The sequence below is a fragment of the Corvus hawaiiensis genome, chromosome 8 (genome assembly GCF_020740725.1).
Source record: "Corvus hawaiiensis isolate bCorHaw1 chromosome 8, bCorHaw1.pri.cur, whole genome shotgun sequence".
Classification (NCBI taxonomy): Eukaryota; Metazoa; Chordata; class Aves; order Passeriformes; family Corvidae; genus Corvus; species Corvus hawaiiensis.
This window is the reverse complement of record NC_063220.1, coordinates 26,700,035-26,723,726: the sequence shown is the minus strand read 5'-3', so window position 1 is coordinate 26,723,726 and position 23,692 is coordinate 26,700,035.

Sequence of the window (23,692 nt, the reverse complement as noted above, 5' to 3'; positions counted from 1 at the left end):
CTTTATTGTATAAGACACTATAAAAATGCTGATTGGCAACTTGACTAAAGTCAAAGGAGAAATGATCCTTAAGTTTTCAAGAGCAATGTGACCAAACAGAGCTATTAGTAGCACTCACTTTCTATCATCTAAGCACAAACCAGGACAAGGAAATGAAATTTAACTGCACAAGAACTTTGCAGAAAGATTCATCATAAACAGCTGTATTTGCACTATGAAAGGTAACCTAAAAATTACACACTCTTGTAGTTTGATACACCACCTATTCAGAAGAGAGTGGAAAATGTGCTGCTACTTCATTTGAAAATTTTCAAATTATGCCACTTTTCTGACTTACAGGTTTCAGGCAAGAGAAACTGCACAAGTAGGGAGCCACTTGTGGATCTTATGCCAAGATGAGCCTTAGCCCTGCAAATTTTTACTTCTGAGTTACAGTGTCTGATTATTCAGCAAGGTGAGTTCATGTGACACTAAAACTGGGATTTACCTCTCTACAATGTCAGTAAATCCAGTGAAGTCTGGCATGAGCATACACTCCCTCAATAAGCATGTTACAGACTTTTTTCTGAGCAACATGGACATAAGGAGCCTTTCCTTCCAAGACATAGAGGCCAATATTGAAAGAATGGTATTACTACACAAGGCTGCAACAAAAATTAGTACTATGAATATAAAATGGTGCTCCTTGGCAAGGAACAGATGCCAGGAGATATTCTTTACTACTTCAACCCTCAAAGAAATTCAAAATTTGGAACTCAATTTCTCATAGAAGCAAATATGAATGACTGCACCATTTCTCTTTGAATAGTCTGCCCTGAAAATCAAATCTGCATCCACCATTTCTTAGAGATTCAAGTATATGATGCATCCACAAAATGTTAGACAGGATCCATGCAGATCACACCTGCTCAAGCACCTATTGCAAAGGAAATGTACAGATTTATTTCATGAAAGCCTTCCATATGTAAAACATTTAAAGAAAATAACATTATTTATCTTGAAATGCATGAACACAAAAATTATCATGCTACTGGTATAAAATTTTTAACTTTAAAACTTTTAACTTTAAAAATGAATTTATTGATTGCTACAGTTATTGAGTCTCTACCTTACAATATAAAAGCTCACTTTGAAATCTTCAAGGCTAAAATTTCAATTATTTGGTTTTTTTAAGAGAAAGTAAGGTTCAAGCCATCCCATTGCTCTGAGATCTGAAGAGTTAAGAAAAACCGCACATAATTGTGAGTTTTATAATAAAAGAATTGTCAACCCAAATGATCTCAGTAAGGGAAAAATTAAGAAAAGGCCCACAGGGAGATGAGATGCCAAAAATGTAATATAGGAAACAAGGGCAAAAATAGCATCAGGGAAAGAATCTTATGTAACTTAGAGCTGTCTGACCTTAATAGCATTATTTGAAGAGACATTAAAGCTTATTGGTTTTACACCTCAACCTATAACAGCACTTAAATATAAACAGGTCTTACAGCACACTTATCCCAGTGAAATGATGTCTCTGGTTAGCAGCTCTGTATTTTTTAGATGTTCTCAGGTACTAAAGCCTAGCTCACTTTGTTTCGTTAAAACCTACAGACCTTTCCAAGATTATCTTTTCTTTTTTGCATGGTAAGGAAATGAAGGGTCTGGCCAAATAGATACCTGTGTGGAAGGATTAGATCCCACTTTGTACCCAGGGAGTATAAAAACTGTGTTAGTCTTGGGCACTAGAATTACATGAATGGAATAACAGCAATGAAAACACATCAGGACTGTACCTGAGTATTCCATGTTTTGCCCTTCCTGCCACACACAGGTCTGATTCCCTGTCTTTACCCTATTCCTAATACAAAACAGTGTCTGTCCACGCATCTCTTCCCTCATTATTTAATATACATTCTACAACATGGTTTTCTTGTTGTCTAAAGCAGCAATTAATGTGTTTCCACAGGGTATTAACCAGCTGCAATCAGCACACATAGTGAATTCACTGGAACAGCTTATTACCATATTAATTTTTATTTTGTCCTTGCCCTAGTCCCAAACCAGTAGTTTTGTTTGGAATGCCTAACATGACTTTGGAGCATACTTTTTATTTTCACACAGTCTCCTATCACTGATCTGTTCCCTGAGCCTTACTGCTGCCATGCTGGCTCAGTGAAATTCTAACACAGCCTCAACTAGGACACAAGCAATTTTTTAAATCATTCTGTTATTAAGACTTGATTAAAACAGGTACAATAACCACCCACTGAGGAGCTCCCTGATCCTGAGGGAAACTGAGGGACCTTTTGAAACACTCTTATGGTCATCATATTTAGCATGGGAGTTTCCTGATTCCATAGAAGAGATAGAGGCTGTACCCCTTGAATTAATTGCCTGCAAACAAAGTGATGTGGGAAATTTTATTTTCTGTTTATCTTTCCTCATCATTAGCAGGTACCAGTATGACTGCAGTTAAGATCTGCTTTACTAGAAAGTTGTCTTGAGACAGAGCTTGCAAGAAACAAAACCAATCCCAACCTGCAGGTTGTCTGTGAGATTTCTAACTGTGGCTGGAGCCTCTCTCCATTAATGTATAATTATTATTCTCATAGGGTTCCATTCTTTTCAGACAGTATTTACTTTCATTGCATCATAAGTCACCAGAAATGTCAGACTCATTCACAACCTTCGTCACAAACATAATTACATTTGGCTTATATAGTCTCACCTTTGCATCAAGAGGTCTCCAATTCAAAATCTGCACATTATTACTTGAGTCTAAGACAATATTATTACATTTTCCACAGACTTTTAACTTTATTCTTGCCCAATGCCTTCCTTTAGTTCTTTTATGCCCCTCTCTCTCTGGTCACAAAAGATTCTTTTTGAACTCTTTCATTTAAATCTATCAGGGTTTCTTCTCCTCTGCAGCAGGACAGTACCAGGTTTTGAGAACTCAATAATTTCTCTGCTGCTTTAATGAATTCTAAGTTGCTTCAGGGTGATTTTTTTTTTTTTTTTTTTTGTGGTGCATGGTGCATGCCATGGTTAATTGCTGTAATTGTTCTCTTTCTTGTATTATTTATACTCCCACACTACAGTGCTGTAATTCTGACAACTCTTAAATTAGATCACTATGGGTCACTGGTACACCTGCTAAACTGAAATCTTTAGGTCAAAAATTGGAAACTAAATGAGGACTCCCAGGTCTTGCTGTCCATTAGAAAATCTGAAAATATCACCTGACTAGTATGTAATTTCCTACACTAACATAACCCTTTTTCCTTTTTTGCTCTTTCAAGAATCAGGATTAGCCATTTACTCCACTTTAATACTATTGATTGTTTTCTTTATAGCCTCCTTGAGCTGGTCATTTCTAATTCATTTCCTCCAGCGAAGGCTGCAAATGTTCTCTCCATTTGCTATAATTAAGCTTTCATTAACCCATACACATTTACACCAAATGTGTTGCAGTCTCCTTCCATGAAGGAATAAATGGCTTTCTTAGTTTGCTGTAACACCCATTAGGCAGTGATGATAAAGCTGCAGATAACACACTCTGTAATGTCTTGTCTGTATTTCAGCCACAACTTCAGAACTACTACATCCAGGAAACATTCCAAACAGTATGTGTGGGGGTTTTTATCCTAACAGAAAAGGAAAATGTTTTAAAAGAATGGGGTCATGGGTAGTGAACTAAAAACCTATAAATCTAAAATATTAGTGGGTTTTTCAGATTTTAAGAGAAGGGCAGAAGATTGGGGGGGGGGTGAGGGGGGGAGCAGGGTGTAGAGGGTTAGAGTGGAAGAACAAAAAGGCATTGTAAGTAATCTGATTGTGGAAAGAAACTTGCAAAAAGCCCTCCAAGGCTGCTTCTCTAAATTAAATGCTTGTGCCAAAAGAAAAACCAAACCAAAAAACCTCAAACTCCTCTCCCCCCCCAAAATCCCAAACAAAAACTAACTGCCAAAAACCCACACCAAAAACAAACAAACCGACCCCAACCAGCAACCACAAAATCAAACTCAAAAACTCTTATTCATAAAAAAATTGTGATTATGTGAAAACAAAGGATATAGACTTCCTCTACAAATGTTCCTGTTTCGAATTTTTCATATATAAAGGAATAGATGAGGTGCAGTCTCCTCTTTGTACTCTATTCAAGACCAGGTCTCAAGCAGAAAGTGTCTTCCTGGTCACTTTAGATAAGGGTTTTAATCATCCCAGCTCTGCAAGTAATAACAATAGTCTGCCTTGCAGTGGTTGCTCACTGAATACCAAAGGACCTGACCTTGCTGTTTTAGTCTGAGTATGAATTCAATCATTTTAATTTTGATGACCCTTGCTAAAAGCATTTTTGCAAATCAAGAATATACCACGAGGCTCCAACCTCTTTCTGTTTATACAGGTACATTCTCTCCCTTGAATCCATTCATAATAACTCATATATAAATTTCTCCAGCTTTGCAGATGCCAATGCCAGCAAGACATTGTGGGTTTGCTTTTATATCAGATAATTCTATTTCATATACAGGGCTGGTAGAAGGAGAGAGGTTCCATGGAAATGAAGCAGCCCACACAAATCAAGGCATACATGTCCCCTTTTGCTGGAGAAGATTTGGAAGGAAACACTAATCCAGAGAAACCTAAAGATTCTCAGTGCCTGTAGTTATCGTTGCCTAAAAGCAGTGCCTTGTTCTGTTATGCAAAGATTCAAATACAAATGCACCCGCTCCAACTTTGCCAGCCGCTATCTCATTGCAACTGCATTTTAAAACAGCTTGTTGTCATCTGACAAAAATAACAAGGATTACATCTTGCTCAACCTCAGAGGATTTAGGAAATGCTTTCTTACAGCCAAATTGGGGTTTTTTGTTGTGTCCAGATTGGATTACAGCAATTTTTTGTTTGCAGATTTGCCAGCACCGTTTTTACAGATCTTGAAGGAACAAAACACAAGAAAAATCTCCACTTGAGGGAACAGGATGTCTGATGTAGCTGCTCTGTATCAGCATTTTATCCTGCAGTCATTTGAAAATTGCTTTTGATACTCCTCATTCAAGATCCTGATATGCCTGTGACTGATACACTAGAATGAGTATCCTAAATTACATAGTTCCTACTATTTCCTAGGCCAAGAAAGTACCACACACTGGGAAAACACAAGATGCCAGAGAAAAAGCCGTTGTGTAATTTTTTCTACTACAGAATTTCCTTCTTAAATATCCCAAGTTTAGCTTATCTCTATATATTTCAGGAATGCTACATCATAATACTCCAAAGGAAAAATCCAGTGCATGTTGTTGGAAACTGCTGAAAGCTAAGAAAATAATAAAAAAGTAGCTAGAGCATTACAGTAATACATTGGAAATCATAGAACAAAACCCTCCTGGACTTATTGGTGATACCCCACTTCAGACCTGCAAAATTTGATTTTTCAGGTAGTTTGAATTCCATTGTCTGAAATCGGAGTAAATTTTTACCTTAAAGTCTATTGCTTGGGACAATATTAAATATTTTATATATTAGTTGTTGGTGTCCCTCTCAGAAATATTGTTAATGACTCTGCAGAAAGTTCTCATTCCCATTCTGATTTATTTGTACTTTATGCATACTTTACACCTACACAAGGGACTGTAGGAGATGCACAGGAAAGAACGATATAGTGCCCTGAATCTAATCTTCCCCTCACGACTTGTTGACTCCAGACCTACACGAAATTCACACAGAAACAGTGAATGTCAAGTTTCCAAAAGACAATGTAAAGTCTAATGAATGCAACAGGTCTTGCATCAAAAGCCTTATTTTTGTTATATTTCAGTAAGACTGATATATTTAATACATTTTGAAGATATTACTCTTGCAACATGTTTAAGTCTTCCATGGAAACCTGCGCTCCTGAAATCACTAGGGCATTTCTAAAAATTACACCCTACAGGGTGATGCCAGGCTTTTGCAGAGATTACTTACATTCTTTGCACATAGGTTGAGTTTGTAGTTTGGTTTGTTGTGGTAGTTTTTAACTAGATGATCACTGAGTTGTTAATTTAACACATTAAAGAATTACATAGGTAAAACTCTTTAAAATTATTTACATGGACATATAAGTGCATTGTACAAAAAATAAATAATTTAAAGAGGGATTCTCTATTAACTGACAATCTTTGCTTTTACTGGGCTATGACATGCAAGAATGGTGGAAACTTACAGACCCATGCCAAGAGTTGCTAAGTTTCCTGAAAAAGTGAAACATTTCAACATTTCAAAAGAAAGTGTTTACACAGTGATTTGCATAAGTCTGTATATATTGCAATTTACTAGGCAGAAAAATGGCAAAACTTTAACTGTAGCCCCATTTGAGCCTTTTAAATAAATTTTTTGTTTGGTTGGTTTTGGTTTTTTTGTTTTGCTTTGATTTTAAATACTCCTGTTAACAGTATGAAATACCACAGAAATACTCTGGCAACATTTTCACAGCCAAAAGAACAATTTTTAATATCTTAGAGTACCAGGACAACACAGGGACCCCTACAATTTATGGTTGCAAAGCAGTCTTCCTCTCCAGCTGTAATTAAACAGAATACTCTGTAAAATTAATATTATTAGAATTATTCCTTTATGTTGTTTATCATTTGACATATTCTTATTTATTAAGCAGCACCTGAAACTGAGCTTTCCATGCTCCCCCTCCCCAAAACCGAATACAAACTGGGACTCTGCCAGAACTAATTTTAGACATGACACAATGACTAGAAGTGGAAAAGGAAGCATTATTTCTGGGAATCAGTCACAGTCTTCCATTCCAAACTTCCTACTAGAATTTTGGGAGAATACACATACTTTTGGAGTTTAAATAGCATGGTTTTTACAGATGTAGTTGAAATAGGGAATTATCAAAGTGATAAAGAAAAAACATTTTTCCAGGGAGTTTGCATGTAACAGATTGATTTCTCTAAATTCACCTTTTGCCTCAGCTTCAGGCTGTCCAAATCTTATTATTTATTCCTCTAAACAAACCCCTTCCTCCTAAATCTACCCCTTTAGACATTTACAGCTTAAAATAAGAATCGTGTTTTTCTTAAACAGCTTCATCAGATCCTCTCCTCTTCCTGCCTGAAATGGACTGCTCACATGCTGCTACCTGCTGTATTCCAGGCAGTCCTTTGTTCTAACTATGCTCTCCACCAAACCCTTATTTCAAATCTATACAGTAGAATCCAGGAAGGGTGGAGTGGCAAGAACAGCAGCAGATCCTGAACAGCAGCAGCACTGAGCAAGCGTGCACCTGCCTGCCCAGGAACTCCTGCTGCCCAGAGCAGGGTGTCAGGATTAGCCAGGAGCACACACCCCTGCCTTGCTAACTGGTGCTACCCCAGGGCCTTCTACAAGTTTGTTTCTTCTGTCTTTCAAAAGAAGTAAAATACTCAGGTCTGGAACAATATCCTCATCTGGATATGTTTAAATATTTCATGTCATACAAATGGTCTTTATTACAGGGGAGCCCCTTTTGTCACTATATAATGACAGCCGATTCATCTTAGTTGTCAAGTTAAAAGATTTAAGAAAAGGTATCTATCTTTCTCCATATTTGTTGGATATGAGGCTTTTGCTTAGGAGAAGAACCTCCCCAACAAGTTACACGTTTAATGAGAAAGAACATTTATTTCTGCAACCTCTCCAACACATTATGTAGGCTGCATCTGAGTAGCAGAACCCCACAAAGATTTAACTCTTTAAAATGCAACCAGAATCCCTTCTGTGCCATGTTTACTTCCCTTTATGAGCAAAAAGTGAGCTAATGGATAGATGCTCTGCAAACTATTATGCAAATGTCTTTTTCTATATGTGACAAAGCAACACTGAAACAATGACAAAAAAAAGCCTAATGAAAAGAGAAGAGAAAGAAGTGGTAGATTTGTAGGTCAGCTGGAAAGGAGGTGTGGCTTCCTTTTAAAAATGTAAGTTTGCACAAGGAATGTTTGAGAAATTAGTGGGACTACAAGTTTCCAGTGGTCTCCTGAGCATCTGCCCAGATAGGCTCTCCTGTTGTAATCATATTCTTTTTTCATCTGTTTACACCTGTGCATGCACTGCCAAGTTGATAGTGTAAGCAAATAGAGGCTCAAGTTTTAGCTCTTCATTGTGGATGAAGAACATACCACAATGTGTACAGAACAAGGTGTTTTTTTGTCTTCCTTCTCCTTGCAAGATGTGGGATTAATCTCCTGGCATAACTAAGTACTGGCAGAAGTCAATGCCTGCCTGATGCACACTGAGCTGCCAACAAGCTCTAGAAACTTGGCTGGTAGCAGAAGCAGGTTGCTCAGAGAGCAAAGAACTGAATTCATTAAAATAGTGAATCTTTTGTACTGCTTGATTCTCCTGGATCCCTGTTGTTTTGCATATTAATCTCTATTGACAGTTTTGTAGTTCCTATCACATTCCAGATTCCCGCCATCCATAACGTGCTAGTTCCCTTGCAAGCTGTCACAAGCTAGCAAGTAACCTTGGCAAGAAAATTTGTTCACAAAACTGCGGGGGGGGGGGGGGGGGGGGAACGACAGTAAACTCCAGCTTGTTCTTCCTTCCTGCAGGGCAGATGCAGTATTGGTACCTTCATCATTTCATGTTCACCATAAGAATTGCTTTCTATTCAACCACAAACTTCTCGAAGGTTCCTGCTGCCTACCAGTTTGACTCTCACTCCAGTTCATCAGCAGTGAACATGTGTCCCATTTACAAACTCTGTCATAAGCCACACTAGCAAGAGTATCAACTCAGCCAGCTTGAGATATACACCCTCTAAACTCAAGTCCAGCTACTGAAGAAACTCTAAGCATATCTTTTGTGATGCTACAATAAACTTACTCAAAATAAAGCTCTCCAGTTTCCCCAAAAAACTAAAAAAGGTAACAAGCTCAACTTCTAAATATACTAAGAGAAATGGGACTCTGTACTAAGCTGGCTATCCCAGAAGTGTTCCCACTGTTAGTGACAGCAGCTTTGGAATTTACAGGCACTCTCTGACAAAGCAGCTCTAGGTCTGTGACAGGCTGTAATTTAAGACTGGGTGCCAATAAATTAATCTGAAATGCCCGTGTGATGCTCCCCACTCAGGCCAGTTAAAGAAAGCAAAAGGCAATGAGTGCTTCTGGCAGGCACAGCTCACAGCAGGGCTGGGGAGCAGCGACTTCCCAGCCTCACTGACTTCGGGCTGGACAGGAGATTCTGGAGGCCTCCTGTGCACTTCTCCCTGAATTCTGTAGTCTGATCTTTATCGGCCAATAGAAACAATCCCTGAGGTAGGCACCTACCAAATAATTTTTTATATTTTTCATCTGAGTTCTTTTTTTTCCCCCCCTTAAATATAAAATGTGTAAACATATCCAAAATAACAGTCACATAATTATTCTTTGTTAATTACTGAGTTTTTTCCCTCCATTTACACTTTAAGCAATTTACGCATCTATAAAAAGCATTCAAAAAAGTTCATGTAAATAGGATGATTTACATGATTTATATTAACATCCTATCTGTTTATATATGAAAACAGAAATAATTAGAAACCCAGCTCAAGGTCACCCTCTATGGTAGATATATTTTCAATTAAAATTACTTCCATTTTTCTTTTTAAATTTCTTTTGGGATATCTTCTCTTTAATTAAGAAACTACCATGCACCATTTGCTTTAGAAATAGGTGTGCCTCCAGATCAGTCTGAAAACTACCTGAAGAACGTGTAGAATGATTGTGATTAATGCACAAGTGGGGTTTTTTCAACTCAAATTATACAAACCTTTAATTTAGAGCCAAAACTGACTTTAAAAAATATTCCATAAAGGAAAACTTACCTCGCTTTTCTTTCCAAAAGATTTTATCTTGACCTGTCTTCCACCTAAGTTAGCACTTACAAAAATAACATTTCCATGGTAACTGTTCTTTTGCTTCGTTTTCAGAGATGTTGAGGAACCTCAGCTACCACTGATACCAAACAAATCTGCGTATGTTTCACACCCCTGAAATTCATATTGCATATATTTTCCAGTACAGGCGCTCATTTTTTTGTTCATTATTTTCCTCTAAATTTCAATTAATATCTGTCCCTGAAAAATATTTGGGCTGTGTAATTTAAACTATGCATGCCTGACAGTTTACAGAGCTGGTAAGCAGAATAAAAACATCCTCAGTGCTCAGTCAGAAGTCAAACACAGTTAGATGCAAATAAGCTTTAGAGAATGCAACAAGAGATGGATTTGCATCCTCTGAGACTAAACAGCTGCAGAAATGTGTCCTTAAATTTTAGGCCAGAGAGAGATCCTAATCTAAAACCCATAAGCACACTTTTTAATATCATGTCCCATTGTTTAACTACACAAAGCACATATTTCCACACAACCCAAGACCAACTTGTGAAAGCACTCCCTAGAACAGACAGGAATTTCATTCCAGCATTTCACTCACAATATGACTGAGAACACCCCAACAGGCTATAACCCTTGTTTATAGTTGTTCAAGATATTTTATTCTTGAAAAGTGGTTAGTACTGAGCAGTTAATGCTGTTTCTATATGTTTATAGAAACAGTATTAACTCAGTTCTCATGACACAACAGAATGCATTTCACAAGTGACAAACAAAATATGTATTCAAATGTGGATTAAAACTGCAGGTGAGTTGCATGGCAGTCCCAGCAGATACAAGAAAAGACAACCCAAATGCTCCTTAGCTCAGAGAATTAGCTTATCTCTAAAGTAGCTGTCAGAGTACAGATTAGTTTCATTTCTTTGAAAATCTATAGGAAAACGTGGGATAAGAACTTGATCTTATGATGTATTCAAATTCCCATGGAAGTTTTGCACTAGTCTTCTGTTATTTCCAGTTATCAAAAACGTCCTTTTCTAAAAATCAGGCCAAAAAAAGAGAAATTACTGATTATTTTGTAGAATTTGTTACAGACATCATCCTTTTCCCAATTTTCCACCGAGGAAAAAAACAGTAGAAAAGTGATTATCAGGAAAAAAACACATCTGCTGCCATTTACCCAGTCATCTTCTGGACCACGTTCCCACAAATATCTCAGAAGGAATGAGACCACATCAAAATTAAGGTGTTTTTCTTTCCAGGAAAACCTGCGGGGTGAGACTGTCAGCACTGGAAAGGTTTTCTTGAAGGTTTTATTTATGAATTTAGTGAAGGTTTTCATATATGGAGTTTTGTTGCATTTTGTTTCTTAATGAGTGCAGAGATACTGGAAAACAGAATATCAATATCTAGATAAAGTTATATGCCTATGTGCTGTAGTCTAGCACATCTCCTTCCCTGAATAAAGCTGATTAAAAATTAGATATATTTTGCATGATCTTCACCAAGGGTAATTCAGCGTATCATCCATGCCCTGTCTCTTAATACTGTAGAGATCTTCTACAAGCAGCAATTAGGAGGAAAAAACAGAACCAAAACAAAGAAACCCAAGCCACACACACAACTCTATAACAAGTGGTACTTTTCAATCCCTGAAAATCTATATTCATGTTTTATCAGATAAATTAAATATTATTTGGCAGCTTTAACACTACCCTATTTTTTTGTTATAAACTTAAAATTAATTTTGGTATGGAGACACCTGTGCACTTTCAGGACTATTACAGCACTGTAGACAACCATCCTTTAGTAATGAACAACATACTTTAAACCATCTTGAAACATAAAAGAGCCACGTTTCCTTCTTGGAACAACCCTCTAAACTTCCTTCCTGCATCATTGAGACTCACAAACAGCTGGTCAATATTTTAAGTTGATTGGTATTTACGTATGGATATTATTATATATAACTATATACATTATCTAGGATATTTTATGTATGACAGTCATGTGCATTACATAGGATATACTACACATCTCTTCACTAATATACAGAGATTCATTTAATGTGCTCATAACCCTCTTGTTTTATGAAAGATACATTGGCAAACACTTTCAAGAAGCTGGATAATCTAAATAAGCAAGTGAATATTCCAAAAAGCATCTAATGGTTATTTCTTAAACATCCTTTCATAGATTACACTTTTTCTTTCTGCTTAATTTGCATTATTTTTTCTAAAGAACTCCAGTGGTAATTGAATTTTGGATACCTAAACAAGATGTAAAGAACAGTGATTTTTCATGCAGTACTTATCATCCAACCGGGAATCCCAAACAATATTAAACAGGCCTAGCTAAACTGCCTGGATGACAGCACACTAGGCAGCGAGACTTTTATTCCTCAGATACCATTCAGTTAGTTTTATAAGGTATTCCTGTTCCAGTATTTTAAAAAATCTGATTTTAATTTCTTTCAGTGGTTTTCCCCAACACCTTCAGAGACATTTAGCCTAAAGTAAGCTGGCACAGGAGTAGTTGCATGAAACCTCCTGACTCTTAGATCACTGTGGATCATGGCTGCCCCACCCAGCCAAGAGTATCCCTGACAGGAGCATTTGGCTTGCACAGCCATGCAGTGGCATTCCTGGGATCGCCATGGTGTGGACTGGCTGATTCATTGTGGGAAGATTTTCTCCCTGCTGTTTCCTCTTCTTTCACCATCCCTCAGCTGCACCTTTGCCTGAACCACTGTGACTCCTTCCCTTCCCCCAAACTCTCTCTCTCCTCTCATTCACTTCCTCACTTTTTTTACCTTTCCATCCAAATCATCATCTGGTACTTGGGTCTCTATCCAGACAGCAGAGCTACAGGTGCCACAAGAGCAGCCAGAGGTGGGCTGGAATCATAACAAACAGCAGAGGGTAGCTAAGTCTTTATAAACTGATATTGACACAGTCAAGAAATTCATTTCATGTGTGGCTAATCTGATTACTGATGTCTTCATCGTGGGAGCCTTTGCATCTCCTGAAGGCTGCTGCCCAAACACCTCAGCTCACCTGATTTCTCCCTAACACAATTCCATAGCCTAATACAGATTACATTTAACAAGTAAGAGCAAAAAGTTAGCATCTAAGAGCTTTCTTAACCCACCAATTCTACAGAACTGGGGTGGGGAGCAATCAGAAAAATAAAGGGAAAAAACTAAGGGAGAAGGTAGGGGGCAGGGGCAGTAGACTGACACCATATCTTGTGAAAAACTAAAAGCAGAGACTCCCTATCTGGATTATCAGCAGCCAGGAGGAGTAGAGTTTTTAGTGGTTTGGGCCATTAACAAGCAGCATTTTATATAGGTGGGTATGAGTGTAGGCTTTGTTTTTGTTAAAAAGGAGTTTAGGAAGCAGACAATTCAGAGTACCAGATACAAGAAACCAGACCAGTAACAATGAACAGCACAATACAGAATATAAACACATCTGCCCTTCAAAGTGCCCCTGAAAATCTTATTTTTGTTCTTTAGCTGCTTTAAAGCCACTTTTAGAAAATGAACTAAATTCTGAGAAAGGCCTGTACAGGAAGCTAGTTCTGTCACTACCCTTTTCCCCAAAAGACACATACTAAAATAAGGTGTCTCTTTCCTCATCTGATAAAATTCTGAAATAATGAAAAATACTGCAAGGAACCCATGATATAAGAGAACTCATACAGCAAAACAATGCTACTGTCAAGTAGCAAAAATATATATAATCTGCTAGATACCTTCAAAGTTTCTTTTCAAACACACCATTTCCTAGGTGTGAGAATTACATTTGCCAAGTTTATCCTGGAAGACAATAGATATATATTATAACCCTCTGTATTTAATACAGTCTTTAACTACAATGTGGAACAGCCTGGCTCTGCAACTTCTACCACTTACCACAGTCACACCAAAGCACAGAACTGCAGGAATTTGATGAATTCCCATGCAGTATTCAATGCAGTTTTTTTTACTAGAGAGAAAAAAAGTCATTACCTCCCTTCCTTTGTAAGTATTTGCTATAACTGATATATGTCTGTGTGTACCTTGAATTCATTCACAGAAGCAACTTGTACTGCCCCTCTTTAGGTAAGAAAATGCTTAATAATTGTAAAAAAAGCCCTCCATTTTAATCTCACAACAAAATAATAATGGACAAATTTAACTGTAGTTTCAAATAAGCATGATATATTTGTTACCGTAGAAGTTTCCCTGCACTTTCAGGTGATCCTTGTAACAATAATATAATGAAACACTGCTTCACAAATACAAATCACAAAAGATAGCCACCTTCCAATAACTGTCCTTGAAACCTTTGTCATTCTCTGTGTTTGTAGTGAGCTGTATCCACATAACTTTCATGCAACAATAGTGCACTTATCACACTGCACTGTCATATTAAATACAAGAAAAAAGGGTATTCAGGATGTACCTGTCCCCAGTCCTGCCCTATATAGAAAATACATGGACCCTTATGAATTGTTTTAACCTTGAAATACAAAGTTATAAATAGCTACTTTCAGTAAGCAGATGCAGTAGATCAGGAAAGGGGCTGTGTGAGAGAGACAGCCACTAACAAAGGAACATCCTGCAATTTGATCATATCTGCCAGCAAGAGTAACTGCTATTGAATATCACACTCTACTGTCTCAGAGGCAGCACACCAGCCTGAATGGGTTTTATTAATAGGTTATTAACCTGATTATTGCAGACATATCCATAGATGTGTCCTCCCCATTTTCCTGTGCCTGTATTGAAGGGGATAGCAAAACCCATTTTCTGTAACAATATAAAATATCCATGTGCTTGTGCTGAGAACAATTGACTGAAACACCACTGACCTACATAGGATCACTCATATTGAGCTAACAGAGGCTCAAAGATTCAGGGGGAGAAGGGGGCGATAGGGAGGGGACAGTTTTGGAGACACACATAAAATCAACTGACACAGAAACATTTTCATACTGGATTAATGAAACTAAATTTGCTCACAGAATTCTATATTAGCACACTTCTAACAGAGAAAAAAAAAGTAGATTTTTTAAGTGAGAAACAAGAACCCTTACCTTTCTGCTGAATCTTCAGGGAGGCCATTCACTAATTATTACAAGATTTTTTTAATAGCATACACTTGTGTTGTAACAGGGACTGGCAAACTCACTTAAATAGGCCCTGACAAATCACAGGATCGTGAATTTCTCTCTTAATTTCCAGGTGGTAACAATCTGTGCAAGAAAAGCACTCATGTGTCTCCCATTACCAGATTATCCCCACACCTTGCAGCAATGAAGGTAACCTCCCCATGCCTTTGCTATTCCAGAAGAGCCTGTTGTTCTCATCCTGCTATCCTGTAGATCCAGAGGCAGCTGGACCCCTGACTTTGATACTGATGTCACAAATTTAGCTGGGCTGGGAGACTTTCTCATGGAGAATCAGAGTGTTGTGGCAGTGAAGTCTTTCTGAGAGCTGGCATCCTTCAGCTCTCTCCCCACAGCTGAGTCCCACTAACGCAGCAACTCGGTCAATGTTTCATATCCACAGGACCATTCCTACAAGGATGATGGCAAACCTCTCCCTTCCTCGTTCTTCTTAGTCACATCATTTAACATCCCTGAAATGTAACTTTCCAACTTGGGAGAACTTCCCCCCAGAACTAGATACTGTACAAAATTCTAATTATGCAAATCTCACTCAAGTTGACATTTCGTTGAATTTTTTATTGCTCCATTGTTTGCCCTTTCAGAAGTAATTTCTTTTTCTGGACCAAATCAGTATAGTAATGCTTTAGCTCCACTTTGAAAAGTGAGAAACAGGTAAGAATTGGTCCAATTTACCTTAGCACTGTAGAGTGCTGCAGCATTCAAATCCACAGGTTCATGTTCATGTGTATGGAGCATAGGTTTACCTTTTATTTTTGCATTCATACCTACATACGTAGAGTACAGCAGATCATATGTGCACTATAAGACTATCTATGCTTTTTCTGTATTTCCTTTCAACTTCAGTCTGAACAAGGTTTCCATCTGTTCCTGTGACTGTCAGCCTGCAGCCATTCTAATTTTGTGATCACCTGTTCTCATGTATTCCTCATTTCTCCTAGTGTTTCTTCTTGCTCTCTCAAAAAAGCCTATATGCTTCTGACATCTGCTCACCACCATTATCTTTTATGAACTCCCCAGCAAAAACCCATTCAGAGATGCTGTCAGTGTCAACTGCTCTGTCAAAATATTACATTTGGCATGTCTTGCAATGTGCTGACCTTCATGGTGTCAATGCCCTTGAACAATACCTTTTTTTCACTACTCCTGTACAAATTAACTTTAGTTTTTCTTAGGCAGCATCACTTAGTACAATCCAATAACCATTCCTGAACTGACCACCCTGCACATGAGCTAGGAACTAATGCAGTCCTTCTTTAGTCAGTGAGAAATTCAGCTGAAACAAGAATGGCTTGACTCATCTAAGTACTGACACTAAAATATTCCTGCCTTTGCAACTGAAAGAGACTGAAACGTCTTTCTCCAAGACCACAACATGTAATCAGGGGTGATTGAATTCAGAAGGGACATTTGGACACTTCAAACCCCAATATGCTTCCCCAGACGAACGACCAATTTTTCAAAACTTACACTTTTTCTCTGTTAGGATCCAAACTGTAGGCTCACTCCTGAAAGGAAGAAATCTGCCTCATTTATCAGGAAAATAACGTGGAAGTGAGAGCATTCACAATCTTCCTGGAATATATTTGTTTTGTTCAAAATAAATGAAAAGTTCCATTAAATGTCCACAAAGCAAGTAACCTCATTCATTGCAGAAAAACAAGATTTGGCAACTTTTGTTATAAATAGTCCTTCAACACTGTTTCTCTATCACAGTTCTAAGCACATAAAGGCACAAGGGCCTTCCTTCACATTCTCCTACATTTCCATAGCTCTGGGATTAAACGGTGCTTAAAGTGTAAGCACTTCATTTGCAACTGTCAGGCTAATGAACACTGAACTGCAGAATATTTCTCTAACTGGAAGTCTAATTAACTCATAGGAAGTGATATTAAATGATCCCATGGCACTTGAGAACTCTTGGGACATATAGAACTTAACATTATTTTCACCTGTATTACCCATAGCAGCTGCCCCCATTGTTGCCATCTCAAGAAGACATCATATTTCTTTTAAGAGAGAAATGCTGTATAATCTCTATCGTGTATACAAAAAATTGCCTTGGAATGCTTCTTTTACCTTACATTTTAACACAACTGAAATCAAGTATCCTACTCTGGGAAAACTGGGGGGTTGTCTTTTGTTATTAGGAAGAAATTTCCATTTTTCAAGTGCACAACTAGTTGCACTATGATCTTCTGAAGGCTTCTGAGAATTGAGGCTTTTCTCGTGCTTTCAAAGATGCTTGATATCAGAAATGTGAACCAAAATATTTAGTAAAATTCTGATTATCACCATAAGAAACATATAGACCCTATACTGAAGGTAGATCATGTTATGATGGTGATTGCTCCTATATATACTTAAACGCAAGAGCTGTATGGGCTCCATCTCCTCTGATATGGAAAGTTCAGCACAGTTTTAGCAGTTCTTTTAATTTACCTGTTAAGGATCTGGGGATCCCTTTCAGAAAAAAAAAAATGAAGAAAAAAAATTATAAAAGGGGGGGATGGGGGGAAGGGGAGAAAAACAGAAAGGGCTGGTTTGTTGTTGTTTTTTTTATTAAGGGTAATTTTCTTATGGAAGAAAAAATAGAAAAAAAAATATTCTTTTCTTGTAGGAAACAGTTTCCGACGATAAACTCTCAGGAGGAACCTCATTTTATTCCTTTTTGCTATACAGTATCCAAAAGACCAGCTTTACTACAATTGTCGATTGTTTTAAGTGAGCTATATTCCTCTCTATCTTTCAAAATGGACTTAAAATGAGGAAATAAATGTCAGCTGTAGTGCATCACTGACTGTGGTGTGTAGTTGAACCGTCACAGTAAATATTTTAATTAAAACTTGAAAAACAAGCTGCGGTATTAGTAATGCAGTAATCATCTTCAGGTTGTCTGTGTTTTCAACTCCAGCTTTCTTCACTCAGGGGACTTTTTTCATGAGGGTTTTACTAAAATCATTTCCGGAGCCTACAGGAAACTCTTAATTACCTTGATTTTAACCATTGCTAAAAGATAATCAATTTCGTCTTTGAAACAAAATAGGTTAATTTAGCTCATAGAGTGTGTCTGAATATTAATGTGTCTGTTTTACATATCCTTCATGATTAGCAGGCATTTAATAAGGGAAAATAAATTGAAACAGCCTTTGAATGAATGGAGGGAGGTAAAAAAAGGAAACAGAAAATCTTCCAAGGAATGGTTAAGAAACAGGGTGGGTGAAATTGCAGTACTCCCTGCACAAAGGTCTTGACCACAACTGCATACATTTCTTCTGTGTTTGCAAATATATTTATCAAAATACCACCCTGCATTTATGTAAAAATATATCATTGCTTCTACTGACAGCAAAGGTTATCTCATTAGTCAAAACCCTGGCATTCCAGTCTCAGGCTATCATCAAAAAGACATATATGGATACGCGGAACACACCATAAAAACATGCAATGAATTATGATTTTGTAACAAACCATCCCAAGAGCTCTAGTTTGTGTAAATATATTTCATTTCTCCATGGAAACATTAATATAGGTGTCTAATCTGGTGGTTCAGACTTTCATGTTTGCTTAGCCTCTGTACAGTTTTAGAGGAATCGGTGTCACAGCACAACTCTGACATTAATACAGTCACAATGTAACCCTATTCAGAAATTGCAAAAACTGTTATCTCACTGCAAATTTAAGGCTAGAGCAATCTTCCCATGTCAATTGGTTGAGTATATCTCTGTTATTACAAATGTCTCATTCATATAATCTCATATATCACTTGGGGGTTTCAGCTTTCCCTGAAATTAGTGACTTTGTGACCAAACAAGTTTTGTATTAAACAACGCCTAAATTACAGAGTGTTAATATTGGTTTGTATATTTACATATACACACATAAAATACAAAAGCTCTGAGATTTTGTATTAAATATATTAAATATTAAATATTAAGACCTTACTCTTCTTCAAAATCTTTGTTTACACTGCGTTACAGATTTGGCTTTTGGGAGCTGAGCATAACAAATGTTTCTTCATGACTGAGAATATCTGTAAAAATTACATCTTCCATAAGCATTTCCCAGTTAACTCTTCTGCTTAATAAATCAATAAATAGACTAGGACAGTTCAACTGGGTATGACTTTACAAATTTCTCTTGCCTTTGAATTATGTTTCATCTGGATGTAATGTTTTTCTCCCTCCCTTACCTTCCTTCTGCTGTAGAACTCAATTTTCAAGTTTCAATGATTTCACCACAGAAAATAATACAGCTCTGACAACAAGGTTTTATTAACCTTTATTGTTCTAAAGCCTACATCTGAGATGAAATCCCACAGCTTTAGCTGTCAAAGGTTAAAAAAGTGTTTGCTGCTTCTAATGGGTATCTGAAAGATGATCACTTGTGTTTTCCCTTATACACACACTATTGAAGGAAAATATAGATTACAATAACTGGAGATAGAAGATTTCTAAAAACAAATCCATGGTGAGATGTTTTGGTTTTTTTTCATTTTCTAGGAAAATAGACCTTAATTTAAAAGGGAAACTTTTACAGTTAAATAGTTTTGTCATGCCTTCTCTTGCCTGCTCTATGTGAATTTTTCTACTAGTTTACTCAGGTAACACTAAACAGCAGACTTGCACTTTGTTATGAGGGAGAATTATGAGATTTCAGGAGGGATTTCTTCCTGCATTATCACTGAGCCACAGTGAACTTCCATGGAAAGCATAGCACAGCCACTAGTTTTAAAAAGCAACAACTGAATGGGTCTCTGCCCCAGAAAGGTAAAGATCTATACACATAATGATTATAAACACAGTTTGACCTTTTTCCTACTTATTTTGCTGAAAATTCTCCAGTGAACCCATAGATAAAGCCTAATTGAGGGCTGAAAGAAGGTGCTCCTTCCAACACAGAATCAGAGTGTAGAATCCTCTTCTGAAAGTAAATTTCTCCCTCCACTTTTATGAAACACAGACAGAAGATGAAGTCTGTATTAAGGAGGCCGGGAGGGTTAATGAAGTTAAGGCAGGGGTTAGGGAGCTCTTTCTAGAAGGGAAACCTTGAGTCATACCTTCTGATTTCTTCAACTGAATTGATTTATGGAAAGTGACCATTAAAAGCAGGGGCACGATTAGAGGCTGTAGAGCAGCACAAACCTTCTGGTCTGTGTTTTGCCACATATTGCAGAAATTCACAAAACAGCACAAAAATTTCACTGGCTTTAAGTTGGGTATGCTAATCTTCCTATCACTGATAAAATACAAGTGCAACTTTTGGGCATTTTAATCTGAAAATTGCTGTTGCCCTGGAGCAGAATAGAGGCAATCTCTGCAAACAGAGAAAATGTGCTGCTGTCTGCACATAGGATGTGATCTCTCTGCAGCACATCACAGGATGCAAGGAGAGAAAGGAGAGTCTTGTTCCCAGTCAGGCCATCAGCAGAATTCCCAGGGATGGCAGCAGTGCCAACCTTTCAGCTCAGCTAAAAATACAATAGAATACTTACCCAGTGATACAAGTAACACTTCATTAGACAAGTCCTGAAGTTCACATTGATCATATTTGGATTTGAAAAATTCACTCATCTTCATCACAGGCTACAGCCTGTAACTTTTATGTCTTGTTTCTCTTCATTAAAATACCCAAAAACTATATGAAGGTGAACATACTTCCATGTGTATTTCCTTGTTCTGAGAATCCAAAATAAATAGATAAAGGTTCTTCTGCTCACTAATTTTGCTTCATTTTCCAAGTATCAGCTTCATAGGCTCGGTGATGCAGTATATAAATGAGGCAGGAAAAGAAAACTCCTCGCCTTCACAGTGGGGCACAGATCATGCTCACTTGCAGAGTGCCAGGTTATGATACGTACTCCAGAATCAGCCAAACAGGCTGCCCAGTACTGCCATGAACTGTAAAGCACAACAAGGTTCAGAGAGGATGACCACAGACACTTCTTTCCCTTTTTTGCCATCTATAGCAGGGCCAAATACAAGAGCAGGGCCTGCAGGCACAAACTGCTGGATGCTCTTTCTAAACACTCTGAAATTACAAAAAGACAGCACATGGACTTTGGCCTGTAAACCCTTTGCTGCAGAAAACAGATACTGTGCTCCTCTCCTGTGAGGCTGACATTTGATCCCTTATGTGCTAGGAGCTCTGGGAGAAGCTCTGCTTTGTCCTGCTCCTTTAGTGATAAGAATGAGGAAAAAGGTACACACAGAACAAGACAGAGAAACAATCAACAAAGAGGGTACACAATAACCTGTGATTTCCCAGGGCAGGAACTTAGAAAATTTGGACTAGAACATCAGAAGTGTGAAGCACTAGGAAAGAAAAGGGGAAACTTTATACATTGAGATGCCTAGATGCTATGCAAATTCAATAGTAAGGAAAGATTTTAAAGGAGAAAACTATTTTTAAATAACCCAGGAGAAGTTTTTTCCTTTAAAATTCCATAAAACTTGAAATGGGCTGGACCACGCATCCATACAATTTCAGGCTGAGATAAAAAGCAAAGCTGCTTAGAGTATTACTGGTATTATTAGCACCGTGCTCTGACTAGCTGAGTTAATGTTTCTCATTTGTGTCCATGTGTATGCATATACTTATATGTGCTTATCAATCGAAGACAACTTTCTGTTATAAACAAAAAGGAACTCACAAAAGTTTCTGGTGTCTCTGGACAGCTCTTTTTAAATCAGGTAGAAGTTTTTTTGATTAAATAATGTTCATGAAATACACAAACATGAGCTCAGGTGACTGTCACAACAGGGAATAAGCAGATGGGTGATGCTGATGTACTCGAAGGCAGAGGTCCCAGTACACCCTGACATGTTCAGTGGAACAGCAAGAGAGTGAGAGCACTGTTAGTCCCAGGAAGGGGCAATTTAGTCAGTCAGGTCTGGAATGATTCCTGCTACTTACGAGGTTTCAAACTAGAAGTTACACAAGTAGTTGGACTGGGCAATTGCAATGATCTCCCAGCACTACAAACTATAAATAGATGAAGCACTCGGCATTCTGTTCAAGTTGCCTACTTTTCCTCTTAATTCCTTTTGAACTTTTTCTTTAATCTGCTACAACCAGTTCTCTGAGGTTCAAACACATACATATCTCTACACCATTACGTTTATAAACTGTGTTTTTCTTCCCATGCAATGCCAATCTGATGCTAATTTTTTTCTTTAGCTTTGATTTGTCAGCTCACATTCCTTTTTAGGTGTACTTTTTATGTAAGCACATGAACAAAGGTGTCTCTTCATCTACCTTTCATCATTTAAGCCATGCCTACACTATAAGCTTTCCATAAAACAAAAGTTGAAGTTCAGTAACTTTGAATCAAATGTTCCATGACTACAAGGCCTAAGAGGTTGGAGTCCTTCTAAATGTAGTACAAAGCTGTCTTGAGTAATATGTACTTCTGCAAGAATTATTTCATTGTTTCTACCATTAGGATTTTAAATCCCCACTGCTGTTCCCATCTGTGATTAAAATAAAGCAATGTTTCAATGGCTTCTTATATCAGAATTGTAGTGCTTTCACAACTAAAAGTAAATTTCTGGAAAGGACAGGAAGTATTTTCTGAATTTCTAAACTCAAGAACAGACATATATTAAAAAAAGAAAAAAAACACTAACAACAACAAAAACCAAGAAATCAACCTACCAAAAACACTCCCCCAAAAAACTTCACCAAAAAAACTCAAACCTCCCAATACTGGTGGGAAGACTGCCTGCATATCTAATAGACCAAACATAGAGGAAGTTATGCCACCATCTAAAAAATGGTGAGAGAAGGTAAATATCCATTAAGCAGCATCGCAGCACTGGCTGGTTTTTGCTGTGTCTAATTCTAAGAGAAATAAGCAGTTGCCTAAGGCTGACAAGACATTCTGGTATCATCACTCCTTGCTCCCACAAGCTCCACATTTTCTTCTTCTGCCAACACTAACACAGGTACTGGTGATGTGAGGCTACTGCTGCTACTGATATTACTCTGTGCAATGTGTGTGTGGTGTGCACGTGTACACATATGTGTGAAAAATAATAAAGCATTCTAATACCTTTAGGAAAATCACATATTTTAAGCTTTTCTGAATCAAAAATCTCTTTAAAAAGAACAAAATATTTTCAGAGCCGTACATTAAAGTTTTCATCATCCTCAGCTTTTCACTAATGTCCACTTGCCTCATAAAATTAATAATATAATGAATACACAGCCATGGTTCAGACTGTACGAGCATTCATGCACTGCAAAGTAGAAAGAATTGCCGAAGAAGCAATTAAAGATAGCCTTTCTACAGAGATACAAGTTCTGGGACAGTCGACCTCGTCTCAAACCAGTTAAACTGAGTTGTATTGAAATGCAAATATATTGATTCCACAAGTGTTTCTGTGGAGACCTGTTAAAGAGATTTCCTTCAAAAGCTATTAAAGAGTACATTGGTTTTGCATCAAACCATACATAAGAACACAATAGGCTCTGTTAAATAAAGATAAAGGAGAGGAATAACCTTGTTAAACGCATGACTGTATGAAACAAGTTTGTGCATTTACCACTGTTTGACTGTAATTACGACTTGTAGAAAAACAGTATGTTCCTTGGGAATTAATGCAGTGGCTGCTCAATTCTTTTATACTTAAACCATTGTTCATTTTGGTTTCAACCCTTTTTATTTCCATTTCA